Source organism: Mesoplodon mirus, assembly GCF_964341445.2.
Source record: "Mesoplodon mirus genome assembly, chromosome: 13".
Taxonomy (NCBI): domain Eukaryota; kingdom Metazoa; phylum Chordata; class Mammalia; order Artiodactyla; family Ziphiidae; genus Mesoplodon; species Mesoplodon mirus.
Window position 1 is genome coordinate 23,354,064 of NC_138989.1, and position 12,442 is coordinate 23,366,505.

General features: G+C 37.4%; 1 protein-coding gene across 10 annotated transcripts in view; it reads left to right on the forward strand.

The window, feature by feature from the left end:
• The window catches only part of MTMR3 (myotubularin related protein 3), a 134,770-nt gene that overhangs the window by 72,083 nt on the left and 50,245 nt on the right, over positions 1-12,442 (forward strand). For 8 of the 10 annotated variants that reach the window (XM_082640632.1, XM_082640630.1, XM_082640636.1 and 5 more), the window contains one exon: positions 3,273-3,325. The exons of 1 other annotated variant lie outside the window; for it this stretch is intronic. The gene's annotated coding sequence lies outside the window, so the exon portion shown is untranslated. Of the gene's footprint in view, positions 1-3,272; positions 3,326-9,479; positions 9,544-12,442 lie in introns of all 10 variants that reach the window. One more of the 10 variants, XM_082640634.1, reaches the window with a different exon arrangement.

Genomic DNA, 12,442 nt, shown 5'->3' on the forward strand with positions numbered 1-12,442 from the left:
CCCTAGGCAAAAAAGTGCTGCTTTAACCACCCTTCTCCACCCTGGACAACGCCCCCCACCCCGCACACACATTTTTAGGAGGCCTGGCCTGAGTCTCTTAAGTTTTTCCTTGTGAATTTGGTTTGACCTAATTAGTTTTTGTAGTTTGGATTCACTTATTATATAAATGGCCCAAATTGGTGTGCCTCTTTGTTGAAGCTGATCTAGTAGGTGGCATACACATGATAACAAACTATTCCATGTAGGTGTCCATTCCTTATTAGCCTTCTCAGGGCCTCCATGCCCTTCCTCTTAATCAGTATCTCATTGTCTTCCAGTAAGACATTGACTATGCTTTGCAGATGCACAGTAATATCTAGTATTTTAGTATTTAATAATCAAGTATGTTTTTATTCTCTTTAGGGTTTCCTCTTGAAATAGATAAAATTCTGTCCATAGTATAATACATGATTGTAAAAAAATTTACCTTTTTTGGATAACTGCAAATTCTTTTTTTTTCTTTTAACACTATCCCCCAGATAGAACTTAAGGGTGACCATAGTTAACCTTTGCCCCACACTGCTGCCCTGGCTGGCTGTTCATTAGTGTTTTATGTGTTTAAGAATCCCATGTTATTAGACACTTTAGGTAATTGCTTAGATTTAACGTAACCACTTTACATTCTATCTCTTCAAATATATGACTGTTCAAGGTCACCCAAACATAACTGTTCCTACTCGGAGGTGTACATAACTGGTATCACAGGGTATCATCTGGCTTCATGAGAAGGTAGCTTGTGGCACCAAAGAGCTTCTTTCAGACTTACTTCTACGTGGCCTTTAACTGGCAAATAGTCCTAAGAGGCATGGGCAGTTTTTAAAATTTTGTTGGCAGTGTTTCACAATGGCATACTTGTTTCCAACTAAGTAGATGTTTGGTTGTGGTTAAGAGGAGTCATTGCTGGCATTGAAGCAGACCTGCCTGAACCTTTTTGTTGAATCTTCTGTTGTTTGGTCTATGTCTTGGAGCTTTACACCTGTGGAAACTATACAGAAACACTTTTGTATTAATGGACTTATATCTTTGACAGAATAAATTACCAAGTAATTTCTAAAACATGTCAGATGATCCTTGTAGTAGATGTAGTGATTTCTTTGAAGTAAATGTAACACCATCAATTCATTCTTACCCCTAGACTTAACCTGTCTCTTGAATTTAATCCCATTTCACCCCTAATTACTGGCTGGACATAATCTACTTGGGAGACCACCTTTAAAGTCAGTGTATCATATCTCCTGTTGCTTCCTTGGAATCTACCCTTCATTTCTTAACAATACCATTCTTTTTCTACTCACCACAGGCCTTAGAATTTTGCAGTTATCTTTGACAAGTTGCTCTGCCCCCTTTTTTCCATTCCTAATCAACTACCAAGCTCAGGCAATTAATGCTTTCACTCATTTTGGTGTCTTCTTCTGCATTTTTACTATGGTTGAGATACTGGGCCCTTAGCAGTTCATATCTGCACTACTAGTCTAGGAACATCCTAAGTGACTTTTCCCCTCCAAACCATCCTACTTGCTGCTTTTTAATACCACCATTTTCATGTTGTTATTCTCCTGCTCATAAAGCGTTTGGTTTAGTGCCATCGAATGAAATCTAGATTCCTTAGCCTGGCATTCAAGGCCCACAGTGTGTCCTATCTTTTTAGTCTTATTTTCCTGAACATGATTGGTATTCTGACCTATTCTTTATTTCTCAAAAATGTGCTTTCTTCCCACTGTGGTATTAATAGTCATCCTTACTTGGCTTCCATCCCCTCTTTCTCTTTATTTAAATTCCACCTAATCTGTAGGACTCAAGTTGAAGTTCTCTACCTCCTGTGAAGCTTCCCTGGGGTTGTCTCTCCTCTGAACTCTGAGTACTTGCATGTCATTGGACAGTTAACCATGTAGTACTCTGATACTTCTTGGGTTACAGTGAACTATGTCTCATCATTTTTTGCATTTAATACCTAAGTGGAATGTGCCTTCATATATTGTTTTATCTGATTCTTCTTTTAACAGCTAAGGACAAAGATACCCAGTATCTGTTCTTTTTAACAAATGTTTTCTTATTATCCTAAATAAAATTCATAGATGATATAATGTACCTACAGCCATAGTTTTTAAAAAATCAACAATAACCTTACTATAGTATAAAGGAAAAATGAAAAAAATTTGTAACTTGTATTTCAGTTTTCAAATACTCAGCAAAAATTATACTCTAGAAAGAAAAGTTCTTACAGATTTAAAACCCCTGAACTTTCCTGCTGTACTGTGTTGTACCTCCTTAAACAACTTAACAGGACCAATCTTGATACTAACACGATTTGTATCTGAAGTTGCAAGTTATGAATAGCCTTAGTTCCTTTCCCATACAGCATGTGGTCAATACAGCCCAGCCTGTATTAAACTAAAATTAAATTTTACAAAATTTAAATTAAAAGTTATTGGGAGACAAAAATACTACTTGTAAAATGGTTAAAACACTTTATTATTACATATTTAGCCTCCTCTTATATGGTTCTTACTTGTTTAAAAAATGGTTCCAGAGGTTATGGCAATAATGTGATATGTTGACTGACTCTTTAATTTTAGGACTTTGATATTTTGTACAGTCTTGTTCATATATGTGACTTTATGTCACATAAAACAGCTCAAAAGGATGAGTTGCCTGCAAATTCTGAGAGAAGTCTTTACAAAGGAATCAGGTTGATAAGGTCTTTTATCTCTAAAGGTCAGATTGTTGCCTGGTTGTGACAAGAATTCTTTGTGTTTAGACTATACTCCTGCCTCTCTGATTTTTTTCTTACATAAAAAAGACCCCTTGATAGAAGCCAATTATGTGTACAAATTAAACTACCAAGTCCAAACCTAGATCTCCTGTGATCTTCTTAGTTGTTTAAAGTATTTGTTCCTTTAGTGGCAAAGGTTTACCTGAGAAGCCATCAGAAATGATGCTAGATTGATAGAGAAAAACTCTTAAAGAGGAGTATTTATAGGTTCTTGGAAAGTTCTATCTGTGCAGTTCTGTAGTTTCTAAAAGCGTGCTAAGGCCTGACTTGGCCCGTTTTGCACAATTAAACATTCTAAAACCTGTGGTTGACTAAATAGTTTACATTGTAACAATTTAAAAAATAATGTATTGTCATGGCATTCTAACTTGTAGAGAAAAGTCTTGTGGGGAGATCTAAGTGGCTTAACTTGATTCTTAGGATATTTGTCATTGTAAAACTACTGGTTTTTCTTTTGCAGATTTTCTTGTGAAACGTTCCAGTAGAAAAAGTTCTTGGGACGAACTTCATTTGGTATGTTTGTCCCCTACCTCCTGCCCCCTACTGTACTCTCTGCTGTTCTGAGGCAGCAAAAGGTAATCTGTAGATGAATTTTGGGGGCCTGTTTTGTCTTTGGACATAATTATTTAGGTGAACCCTTGTATGTTCACTTTAATGTTAAATCTCAATATTTGGTGGTTTGGTTTTTTTTTTCCCCGTTAGGACTCAAGCCACATTACTTTTCCCATATATAATTGTGCCATAGTATAATATACTGTGCCTAGAAACTTGTATTTAAGTTGAGATTAAATGAATTGTGGCCCTAATCTTTTGTTTAAAATAGTTCTTAACATGATGTTCTTTTAAATGGAAACTTGATTCTTACTTTGAGTTTTCTTAAATTGTTAAATCTGTGTGAAAATCGAGGCCTCATTACTAGCATTAGTGGTACTAATGTGATGTTCTACTAGAAAACAAGTTCTAAAAAATTTGTTAGTCCTGCCCCCGGTGTGGATGTTAATCCCTGTCCTGTCCTTTTTTTCATAGACCTCTGTGGATCTGTTATTACCTAAGTCTTTATTACTTCCTCTTTTTTCTGCCATCTATTTAATGGAGGAAATTATTATCTAAGTTTATTGAAAAGAGAAGTTGCTGTTTTGGTTTTAAGTTTCTGGATCCAAATCATTCCCTTGTTCCAGAACCTTTAGCTTGGCATTGCCTCCAGATTAAGGATCAAGCTCCTTAGCATGGCATTTTAGGCTCTTTATAAGTGAGCTTTAAGCACATCTACTGCAACTAGGCACTCATTTCCTCCATACATCTAGAACGTCTTTTGCTGTAGCCACCCTGACCTACTTACTGTCCCTCAAATACTGTCCAATATCTTGCCTTTTTTTTGGTCTCATTCTTTGCTTGTGCTGTTCCTGTCCCCGCTTTGTCTCAAAATCTGTCTGGTTCAGCCATTAAAAGTGTGAGTGTTGGGCCTCCCTGGTGGCGCAGTGGTTGAGAGTCCGCCTGCCGATGCAGGGGATACGGGTTCGTGCCCCGGTCTGGGAGGATCCCATATGCCGCGGAGCGGCTGGGCCCGTGAGCCATGGCCGCTGGGCCTGCGCATCCGGAGCCTGTGCTCCGCAACGGGAGAGGCCACAACAGTGAGAGGCCCGCATACCGCAAAAAGAAAAAAAGAAAAAAAAAAAAAAAAAAAAAAAAAAAAAAAAAAAGTGTGAGTGTTCCACAAAGCCTTACTTGAGTGCCCAGTTCAGAATCCATTTCTCTGTCTTTTGCATCCCCATGGTATTATATTTCTACATCTGTTACCACACTCTGCCTTATTAGTTATGTTTGTCACTCCACAGGATTGTGAACACCTTGAAGGCAAGAACTATCTTCATATTTGAATTTTCAGATCACACAAACGTTCCCTGAGTCCTGGGATACTAGTGTCTTCTCAGTATAATTTCATTTTAATTAGGATTTTTGTTTTTGTTGTGTGTGTTTGGTTAAGAATAAGGGAGAAGAATTAGATTCTTTTGTTCTAGTAGAGAAGAATTAGATTCTTTTGTTCTAGTAGAGATTAGTTATCATCTTGTTGATTCCGGATACTGTTTTTTTCCTTTCCATATAGGAAGGAATTTATATAGTACATATAATGTGTCCTTGTAGTCCAAGTTGCTCAGTATCTCACTTGGCTGAGTTATTGTTGGCAAGTGTGAGTTTTAGTTACTGATTAAGGTATTGAGTAATTTCTTGTTAACAGGTGCCTGAAAGAATGAGATTCCATGTTAAGTAGGAAGATAAATGTCTTACTTCGGTAAAGATTTCTCAGAAGTCACATTCTGAGACTGACACTGGAGACCAGTGAAGCCTGCAGATCCCAACTGTCAAATTCTCATACATACATTAAGAAAAGAGAAATCATTTGACTTTGCTTCAAATAAGAATTTTACCCTTCATTTGGCCTAGCAGGGTGCATATTAGACCTTTGGAGAGGAAATGTAATCCTAATGTATTACTTGACTCTTCAGTGTTTAATTTTTATTTTTTTAATTTTTAAAAAATCTATTTATTTATTTATTTTTGGCTGCGTTGGGTGGGTCTTCGTTGCTGTGCACAGGCTTTCTTTAGTTCTGTTAGGCGGGGGCTACTCTTCGTTGCAGCGTGCAGGCTTCTCATTGCGGTGGCTTCTCGTTGTGGAGCCCGGACTCTAGGTGCCTGGGCTCAGTAGTTGTGGCTCATGGGCTTAGTTGCTCCACGGCATGTGGGATCTTCCCGGACCAGGGCTCAAACCCGTGTCCCTTGCATTGGCAGGCGGATTCTTAACCACCACGCCACTAGGGAAGCCTGATGTTAGATTATTAAATTAATTTTGATACCAGGAAACATATTATTGGAATTAATATAATGTGGGTTCCAAATTAAAAGACTAAAGAAAGATGACAGCTAGATCCAATGTGATCCTAGACTGGATCCTTTTATAGAGGGGGGAAAAAATCTCTGTAAAGGATGTAATTGGTTGACCAAATTGGAATATAAAAAGTAGATTAAAGTACTGTATCAGTGTCAAGTTTCCTGAATTTGAAAACTAGTTCTGTGGTTATATAAGAGATTATTTTTGTTCTTATAAAGTATATATTGAAGTAGTAAGGGGTAAAGAAGTAGCATGACTTGCCTTAAAGGTCCCAAAGGTCCCAAAGGTCATAGAGTTTAGTGAATGGCAGACTCAGGACTCTTGTCTCTTCTGCCCTCAGAACCATTGCTTTACATCCCTGATTATTTTTTTTGATGGCTTTATCTTCACACTCTGTCTTAGGTCAAGTGAAAAGCTTTTATGCAATATTATTTTGAATTTCCTTTTTAAAAATATCTTTGTGGAAAAGTTTATTTTTCTAATTACAAGGGTAAAGTAATTCTAAAAGTGTAAAAACAAAGTCCCTATTGCCACTTTCTTCCTTAGAGTGGTAACCATTGTTAACAATCATATCATTTTTCTGTACATGTACAAACATGTTTCTGGATTAATACAAATAATGCTTATATGTATTTTTATTTTAACCTTTCAAATTACAGAACATTAGGACTTCTACCAAGTTGTTGACTGAGTTAGTGAATTATAGTTTCATGAATGGAATTAGTATGTGTAGTCTTTGGCAATAATGATCCCCCCCACCAAGTGTGTATCTTTTCACCTAGTAAATTTATTTTTAAGAATCTGGGCTGCAGAAATAGTGACTTGTGCAGAGATATGGGCAAGGATGGTTATTGTGGCTATTTTGATTGTAATAGAAAAGTGAAAATAACCTAAATGTCTCAGTAATTGATGAATTGTTAGGTTATGGTGTATCGGAATATAATGGAATACTGAGCTGCCATGTTGAAAGTATGTAGTGACACAGGAAGGATTTGGTACATTGAGGGAAAATGTGCAGAACAATGAATACAGTATGATCCTCCCCCCTCATTTTTCGGGGGTAGATTATGTATGTCTTTGTATATGAATAAAGTGTCCTGGACAGAATTATAAAATATTAACAATAGTTGTTATTACATGCAGTTGAAGTGAAGGGCAGCAAAGAATGAGAAGGGAAGTTCTACTTATTTACTTAAAAAATAACGGATTTGAGATATAATTCATATATCATACTATACATTTGACCCATTAACGTATACAGTTCAGTGGTTCAGTATATTCATTGTGCTGTGCAACCATCACTGCAGTCAATTTTAGAACATTTTATTACTTCAGAAAGAAGCTCTCCATACCCTTTAGCTATCACCCCACCCTTACCTTCCACCTCTCCCAGATCTAAGCAGCTGCTAATCCCCTTCCTATCTCTATTAATTTCCCTGTTCCATTTCTGTAAAGTATGATATGTGGACTTTTGTGACCAGCTTCTTTTACTTGGTATAATGTATTCAAGGTTCATCTATATTGAAGCATGTATCAGTACTTCGTTCCTTTTAATTGGCTGATTAATACTGCATTTTGGGATATACAACATTTTGTTTATCCATTCATCTGTCAGTGGACATTTGGGTTGTTTCTGTCTTTTGACTACCTTGAATAATGCTGCTATAAACATGTGTATACGAGTTTTTCTGTAGATATGTTTTTGTCTCTCAGACAAAATTCTACTCTCTTTAGGAGTGGAATTGCTGGGTCAGGTGGTAGCTCTATGTTTAATCGTTTGAGGAACTGCTAGGCTGTTTTCCAAGGAGGCCGAACCATTTTACACTCTCACAGCAGTATCTGGGGACAGTTGCTTAGTTTTTACACCTGTATATTAAATTTTCTTAGAAGGAGCATGCATTACTATTACAACTAAAAAATTAAGAAGTGTTAAATTACTTCTCTTAGGCTAACAGTAATGACTCAGTTTCTTCCTTTTGGTGATAGTATAATTACCATTCTGGAACGCAAGTTTTGCAAGTCAGTTGTTGACTATTTTTTAATGATTGGCTATATCTGCTCTTTGTAGTATTAATATTATAAGGACCTCCAGCGGCTTCGTGATTCATATTGGTTGCAGAGTTACCCATGATCTTGGCTTTTTCTTATGAACTTGGAATTCCTATAGAAAGTTTACCTTTCCTCAGATGTTTAAAGCAGCACCTCTTATTTTGAACTATGTTATCTGTTTTCTTATCTCCCCTCTTGCACCATAAATTCTTTAATCTTCCTTAGCCCCCACATCTAGGCCTTTACCTATTACTGTCAGTTATACTCTAAAATAACTTATATCCTTATGCTTTTATTCCATCTGTACTGCCTCCATTCTAAATCAAGCCACCATTTTCCTCCCTGTGATTGTCTCCTGATTCTCTTTATTCTTTTTGTTCTCTAATCCATTCACCACACAGTAATCAGAATTATTTTAAAATCAAATCATATCACTCGGCTGTTTAAAATCTGTCAATGAATTTTTGACACTTGGAATATAATCTGTTGCCCTTGGAATATAATTTATACTCCTTACCATCTACATTATCCTCTTGTACATTTCTCCATCTTCAAGTTGGGCCACTCTTCTTTCTGACTCAGTACATTTTAGCTATACTGGCTTCCTCTTTTTAATCCTTCAGAAATGCCAAAGTCTTTTCCTTGTCAGGAACACATGCTGTTTTCTGTACCAGAAACTGGCCTTGCTGCACAGAGAGGCCTTTTCTGACCACCTTATCTAAAGTAGGACTCCCATACCTCCACCCTCTCAGTCTCTGTCTCAGCATCCTGTTTGTTTCCTTTATCACATTGAGCACAATTTGTAATTATAATTATTTCTTTCTGTCTTCCACACTGGGATATGAGCTCCTTAGTGCAGGAACCAGCACAGTGTCATAGTGTTTGACACGTAGTTAGTTCTCAGGTAATTGTTGATTGACCAAAGTGCAGCACACCATTTTACAATCTTTATTTGGTGTAGAAATGGAAGACATCAGGGACTTCCCTGGTGGTCCAGTGGCTAATAAGATTCTGCACTCCCAGTACAGGGGGCCCAGGTTCGATCCCTGGTCGGGGAGCTAAGATCCCACATGCCTCGCGGCCAAAAAACCAAAACATAAAACAGAAGCAATATTGTAATAAATTCAATAAAGACTTTAAGAATGGTCTACATCAAAAAAAATAAAAGAAAAATACAAACTTTGTGAAAATTTCAAATGTATAAAAGTAGAGAAAATAGGTTAATCTCCATTTACTTATCTCATTGGGCTTCAAAAGCTATCAACTCATGGGCCCATCCTGTTTCATAGATATATACTCCTACTCATTCTGCCTGTTCCATGATATATTACTTCATGTGTACATATTTCAATTGTATATCTAAAAGAAACTTCTAAAAAGCCATAACCACAGAAACCTCCTAACCACTGTGACATTGTCAGTTATACAGAAAATTAATAAATAACATCAAATATTACATGGGCAGATTTCCCTAAGTGTCTCAAATTATTTTCATACTTTGAATTAGGATCCAAGCAAAGTCTATATATTGCAGTTGGTTGACATGTCACTTACATCTCTTTTTAAATCTGAGTTTTCCTTTGATCTCTTCTGTCTTGCAGTTTAAAGAATTTGGGTTATTTTTATATTTTTATAGCTTTCTCTAGACTAGATCATTATGTTCATCCTATATTTCATTAGCAGTTGTAAAATGGTGATACTTATTTGTGTCTTTCCTTGTTTGTATATTAGGTGAAATACTACCCCCATCAACTACTTGGTTGTACAGAGGTTCAGTTTATATAGGAAAAGCAAGGTAAATACTAATTCTTTGCCTTTATTTACCAGTTTCAAAAATAAGAAGTTGCTTACTTAGCATCCTCCAGTGGTGACCAATGAGAGGGAGAGAGAGAAATATTATGAACTTATAATTAAACATATTGAAATTCAATACATAGCGCTTATTATTTTTGTTCAAATTATTCCATTTTCACCAGTGATTCTGTTTAGATTGGCTCTGGAGTCCTTTTGTTATACCCTTAGTAGTCTTTGATAGTTTCCTTGCTTTCCAATTTAATGTTCCAGGATCAACTTACACATTTTCTGTTCTAGACCTGTAATTGGCTATTTCTCAGGAGCCTTGGCTCCTTTTGATGTGAGAATTAGTATTTAGATACCATGGTCTAGATGCTTAGAATGCTCATTGCTGCTGGGTCAGTTCCATAACTTTTTTGCAGTAAGATTATTTTTAGTATTTCATGAAGAGTTTGATTATATTCATACTCCTCATCTACACATCACATAAAACTTACCCTTTAAAAGCATACAGTTCAGGAGTTTTTAGTATGTTATGCTAAACCACCACTAATCTGTTTTCTGTCTCTACCTAGATTTACAATTCTGGGCAATTTATATAAATGAAATTGTACAATATGGTATTTTGTGCCTGGCTTCTTTCAGTTAGTATTAAGTTTTCAGAGTTCATCCGTATTGTATCATGTGTCATTTTAGTCTTTTTTTATTGCTGGATAATATTCCATTGTGTGGATATACCACATTTTATTCTTTCATCATTTGATGGACATTTGGGTTGTTTCTGCTTATTGGCTATTATGAAAAATGCTGCTGTGAACATTAACACACAAGTTTTTGTGTGGATATGTTTTCAGTTCTCTTGGGTATATACCCAGGAATGAAGTTAATGACTCATCGTGACTTTTAAAGGAACTGCTAAACCATTTTCTACAGCAGTGCGTGAAGGTTTCAAATTCTCCATGTTCCACTACCTTTTTTATGTTAATATCTTCATCACTGGAGTTGCACTTTGTTATCTGTTTTGAAAAACTTCAAATCCACTTCTATTTGAGTTACTTAAAATATAGCAGTTTGAATATGTATATGATACTGTCATTAGACATTTAATTCTAAAACAAATATCTTTTGCACAACATTAGGACAGTTTAAAAATAAAATTCATCCAGTAGGTGTTTCTTTTTAAAGTGATCTTTAAGAGATTTTTTTCTAATAAGTTCATACCCTCAGGAATAATTTCTTTGCCTTTCCTCCTTTCCTTTTTAATTAATTCCAACAGGTGGCCTCTTTACATACCCTTGCCACCTCATCTAAAACAGCAGTTCTTTGTTACTCCTTATCCCTAAACCCTGCTTTATTTTCTTTGTAACACTTACCAGCTACCTAATATAAAGATATCTATTTATTTGTTGCTAGTGGGGAAGGCAGGCAGTAAAATTTTTATTTTATTTCATTTTTTAAATTTATTTTTGGCTGCGTTGGGTCTTCGTTGCAGTGCGCGGGCTTTCTCTAGTTGAGATGAGCGGCTCTACTCTTTTTGCGGTGCACAGGCTTCTCATCGTGGTGGCTTCTCTTGTTGCAGAGCACAGGCTCTAGGCATCCAGGCTTCAGTAGTTGCAGCACGTGGGCTCAGTAGTTGTGGCACATGGGCTTAGTTGCTCCGCGGCATGTGGGATCTTCCTGGACTAGGGATCGAACCCATGTCCCCTGCATTGGCAGGCAGATTCTTTCATTTATTTATTTATTTAGGCTGCATTGGGTCTTCGTTGGTGTGCGCGGGCCCCCTCCAGCCGCAGCGAGCAGGGGCCACCCTGTGCCACGGTGCGTGGGCTTCTCACTGCAGTGGTCTCTCTTGCCGTGGAGCGCAGACTCTAGGCGCACGGGCCTCAGCAGCTGCAGCACACGGGCTCAGTAGCTGTGGTGCAAGGGCCCAGCTGCCCCAAGGCACGTGGGAGCTTCCCAGACCAGGGATCGAACCCGTGTCCCCCACAATAGCAGGCGGACTCTCAACCGCTGCGCCACCAGGGAAGTCCCAGGCATTAAAATTAAGCTCCATGACTTTCTGGTTACAGTTGTCTCCCCTAGATCTAGGGCAGTGCCTGGGTTATACTAGGTGTTGAATAATTGTTTATTGAAATGAATGAATAAATGAGAATTTTATGCTAATCTGTGTTCTTGAGCTAGGTTATATCACAAAGACTTGTTTTAGGTTTGAATAATGGTAAGAATGATGACTCTGACTTGATTTGTTACTAAACCACTTGGTTCTTCCTCATCCTTCTAGCCTCTGAACAATGGAGTACCCCAAACCACCACTTGGTCCTCTTAGTTTCTCCATCTGTACTTCCCCTGGAATTTACTAGCTTTAATGCCATCCACACACTTATGGCTCCCACATTTATGTTACTATCTCTAGCTTCCATCTTCTTCATCTCCAGGCTAGTTTGTTCAGCTTTTACTTGGCGTCTTCAACGGGATATCTGATAGGCATCTCAAATATAACGTGTCTAAAACGGAACCTTTGATTCCCTGTTCCCCCTCCTGTACCTCTGCACAGAGTGGATAATCCATTTTTCTTAATGTTTTCCCTCATCAGTAAATGGGAAATCCTTGCTTCTAGATGCTGAAGCCAGAAAGTGTGACTTCTTTTATTTAATGAATTAGTTCAAATCCTGTGGGTGGTAATTTCAAAATATATCCAGAATCCAGCAGTGTCTCACCATTTCCATCACTACTTCTTATGGTGATTATTTCCTTCTGACAGGTCTTCCTGTTTCCTCCTATGCTCCCTCAGCTCCCCCAACAATCTAGTCTGTTCCCACCCTATAGCCAGAGCCATCCTTTAAGTCACCTCATGTCGCTCCTGTGTTCATAACTGCACAAGGCTCCACATGTTCTGGGCC